Below are 21,844 nucleotides of genomic sequence, written 5' to 3'. Positions count from 1 at the left end.
GAGCTCTTTTGATTTTAACATTGTCTGATGAGTTTTCCCGGACTGCAATAATTAAATCTGATTTGGCTCTCCGGCATTCCTGATTGTACCAAGAGTTACCCATTTCTTTACACTTGTGAGCGGCATTTGATCTTTTTACCACTCTAGTCAAGATCTCACTAAGCTGGCCAATTAAATGGTCATGGGATTCTGTCAGACAAGGGCTATGGTTAGTGAAAAGTGTAGGAGAGTAGGGTCTGCTATCCTATGGTCACCCCAAATTTTTGCTTTTTGCTTCACTGGTTTCTGACTTAATGTGGCTGTGGGCCTGCTAATCAGACCCACAGCCTGCTGTTCTCTCTCTAAATTAATGCCAATGCACTTTAGGTGCATTACGAATTGGAACTGGTTCACCTTATGAGCCCCTGTATTAGTGCACCCTAGGTGCCCAGGGCATAGGTGTAACCAAGGCCTACCAGAGGCTGCAGCATGTATTATGCCACCCCTGGCCTGGCCTCCATATTTGACACAACTGGCTGATCACTCAGCTGGGGTAAGTCGGTGTAACCACCTCTTACTTAGGTACAGTATGTCTGTGCCTAACCCTAAACTGGACACATATGTTCCTATCAGCCACTCCTATGGAAGGCCTCATCAATCCTGGAGGCAGAGTGCTTGGAAATATGTGAGATGGTGCTCTAGCATGAGCTGAGCCTGTCTGCAGCTGTCGGGAACCATTCCCTAAGCTGTTCCGGGATATTGCCATACCATATACTCTTAAGTGCATTATAATCCTCGCGGTTATTTGCTATCTTTGGTTTGGCTTTATCAAAACATGTCGAGTAAGGTGTCATACGAATTGGAATACTATCCCCTCGCCAATTCTGGCGACGGGGATAGCATTCCACCCTTCTAGAGGGACACGACATGTGTGTAGCCTTAACCCCGGTTAAAGTTAAAGAGAGCCTCAGCATCACAAAATGGATGCTGCCACCACAGACACGAGTCTGGCCTCCTGCTGCTGACCGAAACTCGGCAGATGGTGGCCTGGACAAAGGGTTTCCTGCCTTGGGAGGTGCGAGCACCACCCCAGACAGGATTTTGTGTATTGGGTAGGACAGGGCTGAATAGAATCAGACATGCCCGGGGCACACAAGGTGTCCCCGTGCATAGGCCAGTCCAAACCGGTTCTGGGGCCTTCCAGCCCCAGTCCTGGCGAGGAGCTGGACAAAGGAAAGGGGGTGTAGCCGCCCCCCTTCCTGGTTCCTCCCGGAGGAGGGACCTAGTAGGTGATCCACCCCTCAGATTGGGAATAAGAGCGGGAGCAGTGCCATTGCACAGCAGATCATCCTGAAATCAACTTTAAACAAGAAGAAGACTGGACTTCGACATTCTGCTGCACAGAAGACTGAAGAGAATCTCCCTTGTGGCCTAGGAGTGGCCACCCTGTGAACACAGGTACCAACCAGCAACTCGACGTCTGCTTTGCCGCCGCCTCCCGCCGGAGACCGAGCCCAGAGCCCGACAAGAACCAGACTCCCAGACCTCTCAGAGCCCGATCCACAGTCCCTGCAAAGAAGGGACCCGTGGAGGCACCGAGTGACGTGGGACCGGACCTCTTGGGAGACACTCGAAAAGCTGACTGCGCAGCTTCTGAGGCATCCTCGACATTGTGCTTTGGGGACTGAGAACCCCCACCACTGAGCAGCCCTTGCACCGAAGATCAGCCCTCCAGCATCTCCACGATCTGCGTGGGGCCCTTTTGCATTGTGCCACTCGACGCGCCATCCCGGCCACTAGCCACGTGGTCAGCGGCCATCTTGGCGACGAAACCGAAGATTTACACAGCAGGTCTGGTTGCTCCAGACCTACCCAAGCTCCTGTGAAAAGGAGCACCCGCTCTGACCTTGCTGGTCTGAGTGTTAAGCATCTTTCAACTTCTGCCTGGCTTGCCTTTGCCAAGAACTGTTTGCTCCGATCGAGGTGCCGATACCGCCAACAGCAAAAAGCCTGCGTGGGACAGCTCGTGACCGACTCCTGGACGTCCTCGACCCCGGGTATCCACGTGGCTGCAGAAAGAAGTTACCTGACAACGCCTGTTTGCACCCGACATCGCCTGGTTCCAATCTGGTTCCACGGTAGTCACTGGCTAGTGACTTTGAACACTGTCCCCTCTGCTTTCAGGTCTTCACATCTTCAGATCCACCCTTGGATCCACCGGAACTCTTCTCCTCGAGCCGCCTGCAGCATCTTCAGCTCCAAGCACCATCGACCGGCGTGACGAAACCCGACACTACTTCGACCCTGTGCATCCGCTTCCTGTGGGTGAGGTAACTCAGCTCCGCCAGTGCTCCTGCATTGGTACACATCTCAAGGGCCTGTGTCTTAAGTTGTAACTCCGTAGGTCACTCGGAAGGTTCCTAACTTTCTAACTTTGTACTTTTTACGCACCATAGACTTTGTATTGGAAAGTGCGTGCACTTTGAACACTGCACCCGAGTCCCGTGGGCCTCTCCCGACTTAGTCACAGCTAGTCTCGAATAGCTCCAGCGATTCCCAAGGCCCTAGGCCTCTTCACTTTCCTCCTGGTATCTCTTATACCACTTTCTTAGTATATGGTTTAGGTGGCCCCTAGGGCTCATCCATATTGTGCAACTTTTGTGTATTTTAAACTATCTTGTGATTTAACGCTTGTGCTTCTGTGCTCATAAAGAGTCCAGGGGATTTTATAGTTAATAAATCAATATATATTTTCAATATATATCTGTGTGGTGTCCCTTTCATTTGGTATTCAAGGGGGTTGTGTATGGTATAACAGCTGGCTTCACATGCCTTTCAGAGTTTAGCCTAAGACTGCTTTGTCCACGTTACCACTAGGATAACTGGTCTACAAGGTTGAATTACAACCATCATCATAAGGGTTGCTTGGCATGGTACAAAGTGATCACTAAGAATTAGTGAGCATTATATACCAGGCCAACTTCTCACATTGGTGAGCAGCGGATTGGGATCTGAGCTTGCTGTTGTTTTACCATTACAATCTTTGAGATTATCATTTGAAAGATCATACAGGTACCTGCTAGGTACATATAAAACAAGACTAGTATACTTAAGTTCTACTGAACTTAGTTGTTGTAGCGCAAAGGGAGTAGCACACCCTAGCTACAACTACTAGATAGGTTTAGTAGGTAAACACCAGTGTAGGTAGATTGCAACACATCCACCCACACTAGAGCAATGTCTGGAGCAGAAGGGTCCAGTGGACTTACTCCTGTTGAGAGTGACCCTCCAAGGGCACCATCCAAATTTGCTATTTTTTCCTTTAAGGAATTAAGACAGCTTTGTGTCTTAAGGGGTCTGAAGACAGGGCCTTCCCCTACTACAGACCACCTAAGAGAGCTCTTAGACCAGTCTGAGACTCTAACGCCCTCTAAGGTAAACCCCACAGGGGATACTGAAGGAGGCCATCCTTCAGAGGATGACACTGTAGACACCCCTGCCCCTATCATCCTGGTAGATGAGGAAGCCTCCACCACTGGAGCTCCTCAGGTAGATGTAGAGGAAGAGGAGGAAGAGGAGGAGGTGGAAAGCAGTGAGTCAGATGATGACAGAGATAGTCAGGTGCTGGTCAGTAGACTGAACCAGGCTAACTTAAGTTTACTTGGGAATGAATCAGGTAACAACCCATTCAGACCCCCAGGTGGACTTAACCAGAAGCCTAGGAGGAGAAGGACTCACTCAGGTGACTCTGACAACTCCCATGCTTCTAGAGGCTCTCATGGTCACTCCAGAAAGGAGATGACTAGCCCTCAGAGAAGGGAACATGAGGCCAAGATGAGAGAGGCTGAGCTTAGGATCCAGAGGCAAGAATTAGAGGTTGACCTGGCCAAGGAGAAACTTGCTAGAGCAAGACAGCCTAGAGAGAGTGGGGTAATAGAACCCACTGGTGGCAGCAATATCCACAAGGATAAAGACAGGTCTTTTGATAACAGAAACCTGAGTAAGATTGTGCCCCCCTACAAAGCTGGGGATGACATCCATAAATGGATTATTGCAATGGAGAGAGCCTGCAGAGTACAGCAGATCCCTCAGGAGCAGTGGGCAGCAATCTTGTGGCTCTCCTTTGAAGGTAGAGGCCGAGACAGACTCCTCACAGTTAGTGATGGGGATTCTAGAAACTACCTGGTCCTGAAGAGTGCTCTGATTGATGGGTTAGGCTTAACCACTGAACAGTACAGGTTAATGTTCAGAGATACCCAGAAGACACAGACTCAGGACTGGTCTGAATTTGTTGAGTGTGCCACTAAGGCTCTGGAGGGATGGTTGCTGGGAAGCAAGGTTACAGACTATGAAGGATTGTATAATTTGCTGATGAGAGAACACATTTTAAATAATTGTCAGAACCAGCAGTTGCATCAACATTTGGTTGACTCAGATTTGACCTCTCCCCAAGAATTGGGAAAGAGGGCAGATAAATGGGTAAGAACCAGAGTTAAGCAAAAGAACCAGAACCAGAACCAGGGTGGTGACCAGAAGAAAACAGACCAGAAGGGTGGGGAGCAGAAAGCTAAAGACCAGAAGTATTCAACAGGGCCCCAAACTGAGACAGAGGGTGGGTCCCAAACTTCCAAGAAGAAGAAGAAAGAAGGTCAGAAGAAACCCTGGTGTAAAACTTGTAAGAACACCTCTCACTGGACAAGTGAGTGTAAAAAGGGTGGAGCCCCCAGCACTGCAGCCCCTAAGGCACCTGCACCCACTTCTGATTATACTCCCTCTGAGGCGGAAAGCCGGAGGTTAGCACGCTGCATCTAAAAATTGTATTTTAACTCTGTCACCACTATTTTTCACTTACTGTTGTTTTTAATTTCGGTAACTGACCACGAAGCTCCCCTGAGCAGAAGCGCTGCAGTCAAGCGCTCAGCCTGCCCTTCTAGACCCTCCAAAACACAGCGAGCCCACGCTGCCTGAGAGGAAATGCCCACACCGCCAGCGCGGTCGAAGGCGAAGCCACGCCCACTGCGAGGCCACGCCCACCGGACTACTTAAACGCTCCCAAGAGCGCAACACCCACTTCTGATTATACTCCCTCTGAGGCGGAAAGCCGGAGGTTAGCACGCTGCATCTAAAAATTGTATTTTAACTCTGTCACCACTATTTTTCACTTACTGTTGTTTTTAATTTCGGTAACTGACCACGAAGCTCCCCTGAGCAGAAGCGCTGCAGTCAAGCGCTCAGCCTGCCCTCCTAGACCCTCCAAAACACAGCGAGCCCACGCTGCCTGAGAGGAAACGCCCACACCGCCAGCGCGGTCGAAGGCGAAGCCACGCCCACTGCGAGGCCACGCCCACCGGACTACTTAAACGCTCCCGAGAGCGCAACACCCTCTTCTGATTATACTCCCTCTGAGGCGGAAAGCCGGAGGTTAGCACGCTGCATCTAAAAATTGTATTTTAACTCTGTCACCACTATTTTTCCCTTACTGTTGTTTTTAATTTCGGTAACTGACCACGAAGCTCCCCTGAGCAGAAGCGCTGCAGTCAAGCGCTCAGCCTGCCCTCCTAGACCCTCCAAAACACAGCGAGCCCACGCTGCCTGAGAGGAAACGCCCACACCGCCAGCGCGGTCGAAGGCGAAGCCACGGCCACTGCGAGGCCACGCCCACCGGACTACTTAAACGCTCCCGAGAGCGCAACACCCACTTCTGATTATACTCCCTCTGAGGCGGAAAGCCGGAGGTTAGCACGCTGCATCTAAAAATTGTATTTTAACTCTGTCACCACTATTTTTCACTTACTGTTGTTTTTAATTTCGGTAACTGACCACGAAGCTCCCCTGAGCAGAAGCGCTGCAGTCAAGCGCTCAGCCTGCCCTCCTAGACCCTCCAAAACACAGCGAGCCCACGCTGCCTGAGAGGAAACGCCCACACCGCCAGCGCGGTCGAAGGCGAAGCCACGCCCACTGCGAGGCCACGCCCACCGGACTACTTAAACGCTCCCGAGAGCGCAACACCCACTTCTGATTATACTCCCTCTGAGGCGGAAAGCCGGAGGTTAGCACGCTGCATCTAAAAATTGTATTTTAACTCTGTCACCACTATTTTTCCCTTACTGTTGTTTTTAATTTCGGTAACTGACCACGAAGCTCCCCTGAGCAGAAGCGCTGCAGTCAAGCGCTCAGCCTGCCCTTCTAGACCCTCCAAAACACAGCGAGCCCACGCTGCCTGAGAGGAAACGCCCACACCGCCAGCGCGGTCGAAGGCGAAGCCACGCCCACTGCGAGGCCACGCCCACCGGACTACTTAAACGCTCCCGAGAGCGCAACACCCACTTCTGATTATACTCCCTCTGAGGTGGAAAGCCGGAGGTTAGCACGCTGCATCTAAAAATTGTATTTTAACTCTGTCACCACTATTTTTCACTTACTGTTGTTTTTAATTTCGGTAACTGACCACGAAGCTCCCCTGAGCAGAAGCGCTGCAGTCAAGCGCTCAGCCTGCCCTCCTAGACCCTCCAAAACACAGCGAGCCCACGCTGCCTGAGAGGAAACGCCCACACCGCCAGCGCGGTCGAAGGCGAAGCCACGCCCACTGCGAGGCCACGCCCACCGGACTACTTAAACGCTCCTGAGAGCGCAACACCCACTTCTGATTATACTCCCTCTGAGGCGGTAAGCCGGAGGTTAGCACGCTGCATCTAAAAATTGTATTTTAACTCTGTCACCACTATTTTTCACTTACTGTTGTTTTTAATTTCGGTAACTGACCACGAAGCTCCCCTGAGCAGAAGCGCTGCAGTCAAGCGCTCAGCCTGCCCTCCTAGACCCTCCAAAACACAGCGAGCCCACGCTGCCTGAGAGGAAACGCCCACACCGCCAGCGCGGTCGAAGGCGAAGCCATGCCCACTGCGAGGCTACGCCCATAACATATACTACAAATGTGTCGGCCATTCCAGCGCAGCGGACGAGCGCAGCGGGAGCGCCGTTTGCGCGCCGAAGGCGCACCTAAGGCAAGCCCGTCTGCGCCCGTCCGCGCACGACCGGGCCTAGGGCCAGACTATATGCCTGTCCCAGTCACCTCTAAGGTAAGCTATTCCCGCAGAGAGCCCCTCAGCCTTAGACCCACTAAAAACAGCTCCTGTCTGGCACTATACGACCCTACTGTCCCTTTTCGCCGCTGTGACAAATGCAAACCAGGCAATCTCTCCCTTCCGAAACCCCCCGTCCCTCCCCCTGTCCTTAAAATCTCGACCCTTAACTGCAGATCACTTCCCAAACATGCCCTGCTTATCAACCATCTTATTGTCGACCTTAAACTGGACATACTTTTCCTCACAGAAACCTGGATTACGGAGCATTCCAACGCTGACATCGTCTTAGCTCTCCCCCCGGGCTTCCTTATCATGTCTCAACCTCGTCCCCTAGGTAGAGGAGGTGGATTAGCCATTATCCACAGGGACCACTTTATCTGTCGATCCAAAGACTGCGCGATCCAAGACTCAGAGAGTTGCCTCTTCACGATTCAGCTGTCTTCGACTAACTCCCTGTCAGGCCTCCTGGTGTATCGGCCGCCCGGCCACTCTGGCCCCTTCATAGCCGCCCTCCTGGAAACCGTTTCCTCCGCGGCACACCTGACACCCAACTTTCTTATAACAGGCGACCTAAACATTCATCTCGAGGATCCCCTTGACACTGGGGCAACCGACTTTATTGACGACCTAGCGGCCTTGGGTCTGCTTCTCGCCAACTCTGAACCAACTCACACGAAAGGGCACCTTCTCGACCCGGTGTTTTCCAACATCCCCTCCCTCCTTTTCATTAATTCCCAACCCCTCCCGTGGACGGACCACTTTCTAGTCACGACCCATCTCCCTGGAGCTTTCAAAAAGCCTCAAAAACCCCCCACCTTCACCAGAGACAGAGCATGGGCCAGACTCTCGGTGGAGGATTGGTCCACAGCCCTGGACGCTTCGACCCCCAGTCTTTCTGAGGACCCCTCCACCGCCGACTCCCAAGTCAGAGACTGGATATCCTCCACTCTCGATAATATTATCCCCATAAAAAATCGGGAGATCAAAAACAGGATACAAGGCCAGGCCCCCTGGTATACTCCTGACCTCAGGGACCTACGCAAAGAGTGCAAAAAGGCCGAGAGGCAGTGGAGAAAGGACTGGCTCCACAGTAACAAAGATCTCTACAATAGTGCAGTTAGACGCTACAAATCAGCTCTCAAACTTGCTAAGGCAGGATTCTATGACAACAGAATACAAAACGCCACCAATTCCACAAAAGAAGCGTACCTGATTGTCAAAGAACTCCTCAACATTCCATCAGCGCCCCCCGTTTCCCATGCCCCCTCAGACAGAAGTAATGACTTTGCCTCCTTCTTCGACTCTAAAATCTCGCGAATACTGGACTCTCTCCCCAGCATCACCCCCCACAACTCCACTGATACTGAGGTCTGTATTAACAGCCCGCGGCTGTCCTCCTTTAGAGCAACCTCCCTCACTGAGGTCTCCGCCACGTTAGCCAAAATGAAAAGCGGCTCTCCTCTTGACCCAGCCCCGGCCAGACTATTGAAAGCTGCCGCCCCCAGCATAGTCTCTACCATCAGGGATTTCATTAACATCTCCTTGCGCCAAGGCACAGTGCCGCCCAACTGGAAAAATGCGGTTGTCAAAGCTCTGCTAAAAAAACCCCATCTGAATCCTGACGATATGTCTAACTATAGACCCATATCACTCCTTCCCTGCATCAGCAAGATGGCGGAGAAACTAGTTAATTCCCAACTCTCCCTATTCCTTGAGACCAACAAAATCCTGCGCCCATCTCAAACTGGCTTTAGGCCTGGCCAGGGCACGGACACAGCCCTCCTCTCCGTCATTGAGGAATCAAGGCGCATTCTGGATTCAGGAGGATCAGTGGCAGTGATCCTCCTGGACCTCAGTGCCGCCTTTGACACGGTGGATCACCGTGTCCTTCTACATCGCCTGGCCAGGGCAGGAATTGTGGGCTCAGCACACGCCTGGATTAACTCCTTCCTATCAGGCCGGTCATTTCAGGTGTGGGACGGCAACTCTCGCTCAGACCCCCTTCCACTCACATGTGGAGTCCCGCAGGGGTCCTCGCTTAGTCCCACCCTGTTTAATGTTTACATGGCCCCCCTGGAAGACGTCGTGACCCCCTATGGGATCAAAATTGTCAACTACGCTGACGACACCCAACTTGTCGTCTCCCTCTCCCAGCTGGACAAACACCCAGACAGCCTGCGGAACTGCCTCCAAGACATCTACTCCTGGATGTGCGAATCTTCCCTAAAATTGAACGGTTCTAAAACCGAAATTATGCTCCTGGGCAACAAATGGTCATCAATTCCCGCTTCGGTGTGGCCGGACACCTTTGGTGAGATACCCACCCCAAAGTCAGAAGTCAAAACGCTAGGCGTCTGGCTGGAACCAAGCCTCACCATGAAGACCCAGGCAACCAAGACCGCTGGATCATGCTTTGGCCTCCTGCGGTCAACCCGCAAAATTCTCCCTCTCCTTCCTCCGCTATCCAGGAAACTGCTGGTTCAAGGGCTCATCCTAGCCAGACTCGACTATAGCAACGCCGTCTACCTCGGTGCACCGGAGTTTACCTTAGCCAAACTCCAACGGGCACAAAACGCCGCGGCAAGGATCATAATGGACCTCCCCCCCAGAGCCTCTGCCAAATCAGCCCTCAAGGCCCTGCACTGGCTCCCTGTCCGCCAACGAGTTGAGTTTAAGGCAATGTGCACCAGTCACAAACTCATTAATGGTGCCGGCCCGGCCGCTCTGAAAGACCTTGTCGCCCCCTACAAAGCCCCTAGGGCACTGCGCTCGGACGACGAGCACTTGGCCATCGTCCCTAAATTTAAGAAGGCTCGGACCGGTGGCCGTCGCTTTTCGGTCAAGGCCTCCTCAGGCTGGAACGCACTGCCTCGCCACTTGCGTCTGGAACCCTGCCACGCCCTCTTCCGGAAAAAACTAAAAACTTTCTTATTCCCCAAATAGTCCTCCGGTCCCCCCTCCTCTTTGGATATTTCAGCTCTATAGCGCGGGGATGCCTCCGGGTCACCAGGCGCTTTATAAATTTATAAATAAATAATAAATAAATAGTACAGTTAGCAGTGCTGGTCCTCAAACCAAGGGATTAGTGGGTATCACTTTGGGAACTGAAGGAGATTCTGACCTAGTCAGAACCCTTACACAGGCTGTTCTGGTTTGTGAAGGGGACATAGATTTGACCCCTGACATAAGTCCCAGTAACCTGGTCAAATACAGACAGACACCTTTGATCAACAATGAAGTGGCTCAAGCTTACAGGGACACATGTGCCAGTGTCACTATGGTGACACCTAACTTTGTGGACCCTGGACAATACATGCCAGGCGATGATTACCTGGTGATCAATGCCAGCAATGTCACTACTACACATAGTGTGGCACTTGTTAACTTTTCCTGGGGAGGGGTAACTGGCCTAAAGAAAGTTGTGGTTAGTGCTGATCTCCCAGTAGAATGTTTGTTGGGCAATGACCTGGAGAACTCTCTATGGTCAGAAGTTGAGTACAGGACTCATGCAGAGATGTTAGGGATATCATCACATGTCCTTGCTGTGACCAGGTCACAGGCCAAAAAGTGCCTCTCTGAACCTCAGGTCTTGGATCCTGGAACAATGGACCAAGTACCTTCCAAGAAGAAGAACAGGAGGGTTAAGGCTGCGCCTTCCCAACTGCCTACAAGTGAGGATCAGGCTTCACAGGAAACTGATCTTGAGACCCCTGAAGGAACTGTCCCTGAAGAACTTGAACCTGATCAGGTTGAGTTTCTGGGGACAGGGGGACCTTCTAGGGCGGACTTGGGGCAGGCTCAGTTAACCTGTCCTTCTCTTGAACCCCTCAGACAGCAGGCTGCTGCTGAGGCTGCTGGGAATGCTCAAGGTGCCCATAAAGTATATTGGGACGATGGACTCCTTTATTCAGAGGCTAGAGACCCCAAGCCTGGTGCTACCAGGAGGTTGGTTATACCTCTGCAATTTAGGGGCTTCCTACTCACCTTGGCCCATGATATTCCTTTAGCAGGACACCTAGGCCAGAACAAGACCTGGGACAGGCTTGTCCCTCACTTTCACTGGCCTCACATGTCTGAAGACACCAAGGAGTTTTGTCGCTCCTGTGAAACCTGCCAAGCCAGTGGTAAAGCAGGTGGAACAACAAAGGCCCCCCTGATACCACTACCTGTGGTGGGGGTTCCCTTTGAAAGAGTGGGGATTGATATTGTTGGTCCAATGGATCCCCCTACAGCATCTGGGCACAGATTCATACTGGTGGTAGTGGATCATGCCACCAGGTACCCAGAGGCAATTCCCCTTAGGACCACAACAGCTCCTGTTGTGGCCAGGGCCTTACTTGGAGTTTTCTCCAGAGTGGGGTTTCCTAAGGAGGTAATATCAGATAGAGGTGCCAACTTCATGTCTGGATATTTGACAGCTATGTGGAAGGAATGTGGTGTCAACTACAAGTTCACCACTCCTTATCACCCACAATGCAATGGGCTTGTTGAGAGATTTAACAAGACCCTAAAGGGCATGATTAAAGGATTACCTGAAAAGCTCAGGCGAAGATGGGACATCCTTCTGCCCTGCCTTTTGTTCGCTTACAGAGAGGTCCCACAAAAGGGGGTTGGCTTCAGCCCCTTTGAATTGTTGTTTGGGCACCCTGTAAGAGGACCCCTGTGTCTAGTGAAGGAAGGATGGGAGTTACCTCTCAAAAAGCCTAAACAGGACATAGTGGACTATGTACTTGGTCTCCGCTCCAGGATGGCAGAGTACATGGAAAAGGCATCAAAAAACCTTGAGGCTAGCCAAGAATTACAAAAAGCTTGGCATGACCAAAAGGCTGTCCTTGTTGAATTTCAGCCTGGACAGAAGGTATGGGTGTTGGAGCCAGTGGCCCCAGCAGCACTCCAAGACAAATGGTCTGGACCCCATACAATTCTGGAGAAGAAGGGAGAGGTTACCTACTTGGTGGACCTAGGAACTCCCAGGAGCCCCCACAGGGTGCTCCATGTGAACAGATTGAAGGCATATGTCAGCAGGGCAGACATGGGCTTGCTCATGGCTACAGATGAGGGACAGGAGGAAGAGAGTGACCCTCTCCCAGACCTGCTCACTCAGAACCCTGAGGATGGCTCAGTTGATGGTGTGGCCTTAGGTGGCAGCCTCACTGAACATCAGCAACATGACTGCAGACAAGTTCTACAGGCATACAGGCATATGTTCTCATTGACACCCAGTCAGACTAACTGGTGTACACATGTGGTGGACACTGGTGACAGTCTTCCTGTAAAGAGAAAAATTTACAGGCAACCTGACCACGTCAGGGACTGTATAAAGACTGAGGTGCAAAAGATGCTGGAATTAGGTGTCATTGAGCCTTCAGAGAGCCCCTGGGCTAGCCCAGTGGTTCTGGTCCCCAAACCTCACACCAAAGATGGCAAGAGAGAGATGAGGTTCTGTGTGGATTACAGAGGACTCAATGCTGTCACCAGGACAGATGCACACCCTATTCCAAGGGCAGATGAGCTCATTGACAAGTTGGCTTCTGCCAAATATTTGAGCACATTTGACTTGACAGCTGGCTACTGGCAAATCAGGTTAGCTGAGGAGTCTAAAGCCAAGACAGCATTTTCTACCCCTAGTGGGCATTATCAGTTTGTGGTGATGCCCTTTGGTTTGAAAAATGCACCTGCCACCTTCCAAAGGTTGGTGAATCAAGTCCTCACTGGGTTGGATGACTTTTGTGCAGCTTATCTGGACGATATTGCTGTCTTTAGCTCCACCTGGGAGGATCACCTGGTCCACCTGAAGGAAGTGCTTGAGGCTCTGCAGAAGGCAGGCCTCACTATCAAGGCAACAAAGTGCCAGATAGGGCAGAGTAAGGTTGTATACCTGGGCCACCTTGTAGGTGGAGGCCAAGTTCAACCACTGGAGAGTAAGATCCAGACCATCAAGGACTGGTCCCCTCCAACTACCCAGACTCAGGTCAGAGCTTTCTTGGGCCTGACTGGGTACTACAGGAAGTTTGTTAAGAACTATGGGTCCATTGTGACTCCTCTTAATGATCTGACATCCAAGAAGATGCCCAAAAAGGTTCAGTGGACAGAAATCTGTCAAAAGGCATTTGATGACCTGAAGAAGGCCATGTGCTCTGCACCTATCCTGAAGAGTCCTGACTACTCAAGAGAGTTCATTGTCCAAACAGATGCTTCTGAGTTGGGAGTGGGAGCAGTGCTTTCACAGCTTAATGTAGATGGCCAGGACCAGCCCATTGCTTTCATTAGCAGAAGGCTGACCCCCAGAGAGAAACGTTGGTCAGCTATAGAGAGGGAGGCCTTTGCTGTGGTGTGGGCCCTGAAGAAGTTGAGACCATACTTATTTGGCACTCACTTCAAGATTCAGACCGACCATAAGCCCCTCCTATGGCTTAATCAGATGAAGGGTGAAAACCCCAAACTACTCAGGTGGTCCATTTCCCTACAGGGGATGGACTTTACAGTGGAGCACCGCCCAGGGACTGACCATGGCAACGCAGACGTAGAACATGAAGACACAACTGGTCAAGGTTAGTCTAATGTCCCTGCGTTTGGGGGGGGGGTTATGTAGGAGAGTAGGGTCTGCTATCCTATGGTCACCCCAAATTTTTGCTTTTTGCTTCACTGGTTTCTGACTTAATGTGGCTGTGGGCCTGCTAATCAGACCCACAGCCTGCTGTTCTCTCTCTAAATTAATGCCAATGCACTTTAGGTGCATTACGAATTGGAACTGGTTCACCTTATGAGCCCCTGTATTAGTGCACCCTAGGTGCCCAGGGCATAGGTGTAACCAAGGCCTACCAGGGGCTGCAGCATGTATTATGCCACCCCTGGCCTGGCCTCCATATTTGACACAACTGGCTGATCACTCAGCTGGGGTAAGTCGGTGTAACCACCTCTTACTTAGGTACAGTATGTCTGTGCCTAACCCTAAACTGGACACATATGTTCCTATCAGCCACTCCTATGGAAGGCCTCATCAATCCTGGAGGCAGAGTGCTTCAAAATATGTGAGATGGTGCTCTAGCATGAGCTGAGCCTGTCTGCAGCTGTCGGGAACCATTCCCTAAGCTGTTCCGGGATATTGCCATACCATATACTCTTAAGTGCATTATAATCCTCGCGGTTATTTGCTATCTTTGGTTTGGCTTTATCAAAACATGTCGAGTAAGGTGTCATACGAATTGGAATACTATCCCCTCGCCAATTCTGGCGACGGGGATAGCATTCCACCCTTCTAGAGGGACACGACATGTGTGTAGCCTTAACCCCGGTTAAAGTTAAAGAGAGCCTCAGCATCACAAAATGGATGCTGCCACCACAGACACGAGTCTGGCCTCCTGCTGCTGACCGAAACTCGGCAGATGGTGGCCTGGACAAAGGGTTTCCTGCCTTGGGAGGTGCGAGCACCACCCCAGACAGGATTTTGTGTATTGGGTAGGACAGGGCTGAATAGAATCAGACATGCCCGGGGCACACAAGGTGTCCCCGTGCATAGGCCAGTCCAAACCGGTTCTGGGGCCTTCCAGCCCCAGTCCTGGCGAGGAGCTGGACAAAGGAAAGGGGGTGTAGCCGCCCCCCTTCCTGGTTCCTCCCAGAGGAGGGACCTAGTAGGTGATCCACCCCTCAGATTGGGAATAAGAGCGGGAGCAGTGCCATTGCACAGCAGATCATCCTGAAATCAACTTTAAACAAGAAGAAGATTGGACTTCGACATTCTGCTGCACAGAAGACTGAAGAGAATCTCCCTTGTGGCCTAGGAGTGGCCACCCTGTGAACACAGGTACCAACCAGCAACTCGACGTCTGCTTTGCCGCCGCCTCCCGCCGGAGACCGAGCCCAGAGCCCGACAAGAACCAGACTCCCAGACCTCTCAGAGCCCGATCCACAGTCCCTGCAAAGAAGGGACCCGTGGAGGCACCGAGTGACGTGGGACCGGACCTCTTGGAAGACACTCGAAAAGCTGACTGCGCAGCTTCTGAGGCATCCTCGACGTTGTGCTTTGAGGGCTGAGAACCCCCACCACCGAGCAGCCCTTGCACCGAAGATCAGCCCTCCAGCATCTCCACGATCTGCGTGGGGCCCTTTTGCATTGTGCCACTCGACGCGCCATCCCGGCCACTAGCCACGTGGTCAGCGGCCATCTTGGCGACGAAACTGAAGATTTACACAGCAGGTCTGGTTGCTCCAGACCTACCCAAGCTCCTGTGAAAAGGAGCACCCGCTCTGACCTTGCTGGTCTGAGTGTTAAGCATCTTTCAACTTCTGCCTGGCTTGCCTTTGCCAAGGCCTGTTTGCTCCGATCGAGGTGCCGACACCGCCAACAGCGAGAAGCCTGCGTGGGACAGCTTGTGACCGACTCCTGGACGTCCTCGACCCCGGGTATCCACGTGGCTGCAGAAAGAAGCTACCCGACAACGCCTGTTTGCACCCGACATCGCCTGGTTCCAATCTGGTTCCACGGTAGTCACTGGCTAGTGACTTTGAACACTGTCCCCTCTGCTTTCAGGTCTTCACATCTTCAGATCCACCCTTGGATCCACCGGAACTCTTCTCCTCGAGCCGCCTGCAGCATCTTCAGCTCCAAGCACCATCGACCGGCGTGACGAAACCCGACACTACTTCGACCCTGTGCACCCGCTTCCTGTGGGTGAGGTAACTCAGCTCCGCCAGTGCTCCTGCATTGGTACACATCTCAAGGGCCTGTGTCTTAAGTTTTAACTCCGTAGGTCACTCGGAAGGTTCCTAACTTTCTAACTTTGTACTTTTTACACACCATAGACTTTGTATTGGAAAGTGCGTGCACTTTGAACACTGCACCCGAGTCCCGTGGGCCTCTCCCGACTTAGTCACAGCTATTCTCGAATAGCTCCAGCGATTCCCAAGGCCCTAGGCCTCTTCACTTTCCTCCTGGTATCTCTTATACCACTTTCTTAGTATATGGTTTAGGTGGCCCCTAGAGCTCATCCATATTGTGCAACTTTTGTGTATTTTAAACTGTCTTGTGATTTAACGCTTGTGCTTCTGTGCTCATAAAGAGTCCAGGGGATTTTATAGTTAATAAATCAATATATATTTTCAATATATATCTGTGTGGTGTCCCTTTCATTTGGTATTCAAGGGGGTTGTGTATGGTATAACAGCTGGCTTCACATGCCTTTCAGAGTTTAGCCTAAGACTGCTTTGTCCACGTTACCACTAGGATAACTGGTCTACAAGGTTGAATTACAACCATCATCATAAGGGTTGCTTGGCATGGTACAAAGTGATCACTAAGAATTAGTGAGCATTATATACCAGGCCAACTTCTCACAAAAAGTATCAATAAATACACAGTCCAAATAATCCTTAGATCAGGTTTATTGATATGCACCTTATCCATCAGCTGTCAGGCGGCAACTGCCACTCATAGAATCACAACACAAGAACATTCCACAGCCATGGAATGTACAATTAATAAACATGGAGATAATACTACACATCCTCTTTCTTATAAATAAGACAGAACTCAAATTGAAGGGAAATAGATAAAAATATGAGAATTGCACATAAAGATAAAGCACAGATCCATGATTAAGGGAAAGATATGTTTGAAGATGGGTTTGAAGCTGTGTTTTACTGAGAGGAGTTTTATAGCGCTGAATATTCATTCTCTAAGGTTTGCTCCCAGTGTTGTTAGGCCTGTCTGAAGGGATAACAAAACTGGAGAATGATTAGAGATCGATGCTTCTAAGATTTGAGATTCATGGACTGACTGAACAACCCTCTGTGAGATTAAGAAATAATCCAGTCTGGAGGAGGTACCATGAGTGGGAGAAAGAAAGGAATATTCATTAGAAGCTGGATGTGAAAGGCCCCAATGATCAATCAGACCATGATCTTCAATAATATTGCCCATAAGAGCTCTGTCCACTGCATTATTCTTGTCAAGAGGACCTGTTTTGTCGAGCACTGAATCTCTGACTAGGTTCCAATCCCTGTCTATCAGGTATTGGGAATAGCCAATCTCAGACAAAATGCGATTTAATTGAAGAAGAAATTATTTTATTTTACCCGTTGGGGCATAAACGGAACACATGCAAAGGAGTGTATTGCCGATGCGCAATTTGACATATCTGCCATCTGGATCTTCCCAAGTTTTCAAAATTGTAACTGGTAAAGATTTACGGATCAAAATTGCCACTCCACATTCACGAACGGGGGTAGTGTCTGAGGATCTGTCTGTATGAATGCTGCTGTGCTAGACTTTACCAACCCATTCTCTGCGTAATTTTTCAGATTCTGATGCTTCAAGATGGGTTTCCTGAAGGAGACTCAAAACGTAGAGTAGGAGGGGAACTCCCTTCTACAGCTGAACGCGCTGTTTTGCAATAGAACTCAAAAGATTCTTTTCAGTCTTAAAGACTGAAAAGAATCTTTTGAGTTCTATTGCAAAACAGCGCGTTCAGCTGTAGAAGGGAGTTCCCCTCCTACTCTACGTTTTGAGTTACTTGAAGACAAGGGCAGGACGCCTTGTGGCCTGAGCAGCGCTATCTTAAATCTAAATACTTTTGACTTCGAAAAGGTTAATTTTGTGTGCACCAGGATAACACGTTTCAAGTTATTTCCTGAAGGAGAGCCACATCTACTCCTTTTGAAGTTCAGATAGGAAAGAACCTTTTTCCTTTTTATATAGTGTGTTAAACCATTAACATTCCATCTTATAACCCGCAGAGAATGAGTAGTAGTCATACTTCAAGTGGAAACCAGAACACTTGAAAAAGTTAAGAAAGTAATGAACTAGGATAAAGGTTGAAATGAAGTAGAGAGCAAGCGCAAGATCTATTAAGTGAGTAATACAAGGTGTAGTGTAAAAGTAAAAAGGGGGGAGGGAAGGAAAAGCGAAAGAGAGAGAGTATTAATAGGATAACGTGCAGTATAAAGAAATCTAATAGGAGAAAGGAATCTAAAGAAAAAAGATGTCAGAAAAAAGCAAAAAAAATGTAAAAGATAAAAGTATGAAAAACAAAAACAAAAAGAAGGAAAAAGATTAACTTTAGCTGAAGGTCTGGGCTCACTAGAGCACCGCCATGGGTAGGGCCCCTGCCAGGAGGGTTGAAACATGGTGATGACTATGTAAGAGAAACAAAAGAATCTGAGCAGCCAAGCGTGTGTAAAGAAGAGGAAAAGAGCCAAGTATATAGAAGAGTGAGAAGGGAAGAGACATAGATTGATAGAGTACAGAAAGATATATAGAAATATATATATGAATTCACTATCGCCTAAATACAAACCAAAATACAGAATAAGCTATTGATTATTAATAACTGCAAGTAATATTTATTAACAAATAAATGTGCGCATATGAAATAGAGTAAAGTAAAACTGATATAAATATATATATAAAAAGACATATCATAATAGAAAAAATAAGTAGCATAAGCTTATATATGAATGGAAGTATAGATATTATAAATGTGGAATATCCATAATTTAAGAATATAGAAAAGATTGAGGAAGAACTAATAAAATGCAAATATATGTATTAAAATATGTATTAATCCATGAATGTAGAAGTATATAAAAAGATTCAGTAATCCATAGATGTTCCATAGATGTATAAGTAAAGGCATAAAATGTGCAACCATTAATTGATAAGTAACAATATATGCGTAAATAGATATGTATATCATTAAATAGGTAACATTTAAGAACAAAATGTAGTTATAAACATAGATGTTGTCAAATATATAATAATAACATAGGTAGTAATAAATAGTAAAGGGAAAAGTGTAAGAAGATGTGAAGGGACATAGTAAAATACCTATAGTTCTAACTTATAGAGAAAAGTATGTAAACTACTTATTGAAAGTGAAATAGTAAACCTTAAATACTTATTAACAAATATAATAGATGCAAATAAAATCTAGTAATGCATTGCAATAAGAAATATGTAATAAATAATTCTATAACTGTTCTAGGTTGAGCAAAAATTGTGCAGAGAAGGCAGATAGTCCCTGTTATAGAAGGTAGACTCCTTTTTTGTGTAAAGAAGATATGAGTTATAAATCACATCATTATGAGCCAAAGTATGCAAAATCATAGAAAATAAATGTTGTACAAGGTAACATCTGAACTATCGATTACATAGACCGTAGATATAAATATTAGCAAGGTCATTCTCATGCAAGGCAGATTTTAAGGGGGATTTAGATTTGGCTCTATGAAATCTTGCGTAAAAGTAGATACTTTTTGAAGGGCAGAGATTTTGTCTTCATGAATACGAATTGATCTTTCAATATCTCTACCACGAGGTCGAGTTTCACTAATGGTGCGTCGTCGAGTATCGACTAGTGGTGGAGGATGATGAGAATCGTGAGGTAACTGTTCAATAGATGTATGTTGTATGTCCACGTCCTGAATATGCAGTTCATCTATAAAGTATTGTTGATCTGCAGGATTGTAGAAGTCTCTGAATTCACCATTTTTGGTAATGTGGAAACGAGCAGGATCAAATAAACCATACTTGATGTCCATTTTCCGTAATTGGGGCCTCATAGAGAGGAAAGCCTTTCTCCGTTCATTGGTTTCTCGGGAAAAGTCAGCTGCAATACGGATTTCATGGCCAGCATAGATATAGGAGCCTTGCGTGTGTGCTGCCAGTAGTATTTGACATACTTGTTCATGCCATGGAAAGCAAGCAATGAGGGATCGTGGTCGAGAATCTGAGGCAGCACACGGAGGATCGATATGATGAGCACATTGGATTTCAAGCAGTGGAGTAAAGGAGATATCTAGCAACTTGAGAAGGACATTGCATATGAAGGTTCTAGCATTTTAACCTCCAATCTTTTCAGGAAAGCCGAAAAAAAAGGATATTTTCTCATTGACTGCGATCTTCCAGATCAACGAGCTTACTAAGGAGAAGTAAGAGTTCTTGATCTCTGCTTTGCATAGAATCCATCTTGGTTTCCACTGCTGTTAGTCGTTGGTCCAATCCATCTGTTTTAACATTGAATTGTACTAACTCATCTTTGATTGATTTGGTCTCTGTGGTGAGAGAGGAGAAATTAATGTCTAAATCTGTCAAACGGCAGCTGATAGTTGAGCGTTCTTGTAAAATGCGATCCATAGTTGCCCCTGACATTGTAGAGAAGGTAGCCAAAGATGGATTAGATACTGGTGAGGTTGAGCCTTTCGCAGACATACTTTGGGGTTGTTTGAGAACTTCTTTGAAAAGAGGCTGCTTTGAGTTCTTCCTCTCGTTCTTGAATTTAGGCAATTGGATATTGTCTGTGATATGGTAAAAGAGTACAAATAACAGTAGCACAAGACCACTTATCTAAATGGTAGTTGGGAGGAAGTTTAGCAGATGAAATAGTTGTAATGAGGAAAAATCAATAGCGAAACAGTAATGTAACTAAGGATTGTGGCGGAATCAGAGAACCATGAGAATGATAGACAAAGGTATCTGCCCTATATTTTTGGTGGACACCGCACCTCTGTAGCGACGAGACCACTTATTGTTGTAGTAACTTAGCTAGCAGTAACGAGCAGGCATGCCAGGCACATGGAGACAGCAAATCGCAGCTCCTCAGATGAATCCGAAGGAACAGTCGCACCGGAAAGGGCGGAACGACTGTATCTGATGTCAGATGCACCCACGGGAGAACGAAGGCAAGAACACATTAACACCATGGAGAAGCATCAGATCAAGAAAACAGCAATGGTGGAGATTGAATTAGGATGCCACAGCACATGTTTTGTGCTTGATAGTGGGGCCACGTGCAACATCATGTGCACGTCGGATCACTGACATAATATAGAATGACAAAATATAGACTTACCAAAATATAGTCACCAAAATATAGAATGCCAAAATATCGAATTCCTATCTACAAACAGGTAAGTACAAAAATATCGAATCCAAAATATAGTCTGTAAAAAATATAGTCAGTCAAAATATCGATTTCTTTTTTTAATGTCTTAAAAGTAATTTAAAATTAATGAAATAATAAATATAATTAACTAAAACATACTTAAAAATACTCAAATAACCTTAAAATTAAGATATAATTAATTTAAGTTATTAATAAAAAAATGTACAATATTTTACCGTAGGATAGCAGGAGGGTAACATTTAATATTACCACTCCAGTGAGTGCAACAGTAGGGAAAGCGTTGGCTAGCATAGGGGTAAAAAATACTATTCCCACTCCAGTGAGTGCAACAGTAGGGAAAGCGTTGGATAGCATGGGGGTAAAAAATACTATTCCCACTCCAGAGAGTGCAACAGTAGGGAAAGCGTTGGATAGCGTAGGGGTAAAAATTACTATTCCCACTCCAGAGAGTGCAGCAGTAGGGAAAGCGTTGGATAGCATAAGGGTAAAAATTACTATTCCCACTCCAGAGAGTGCAACAGTAGGGAAAGCGTTGGATAGCAGGAGTGTGAAAATTACTATTCCCACTCCAGATAGTGCAACAGTAGGGAAAGCTTTGGATAGCGTAGGGGTAAAAATTGCTATTCCCACTCCAGAGAGTGCAACAGTAGGGAAAGCGTTGGATAGCGTAGGGGTAAAAAATACTATTCCCACTCCAGAGAGTGCAACAGTAGGGAAAGCGTTGGATAGCGGGAGGGTGAAAATTACTATTCCCACTCCACTGAGTTTAACAGTAGGGGAAGTAATGATTTAATATATTATTAAAAATAAATTAAATATCAATACCAATAAAACATTAATTGAAATTAATAACCAATGTAATATTATGTCCGATTTTAA

The sequence above is a fragment of the Lissotriton vulgaris genome, unplaced genomic scaffold (genome assembly GCF_964263255.1).
Source record: "Lissotriton vulgaris unplaced genomic scaffold, aLisVul1.2 SCAFFOLD_939, whole genome shotgun sequence".
NCBI classification, from domain to species: domain Eukaryota; kingdom Metazoa; phylum Chordata; class Amphibia; order Caudata; family Salamandridae; genus Lissotriton; species Lissotriton vulgaris.
Note: the sequence above shows the minus strand (reverse complement) of the source record.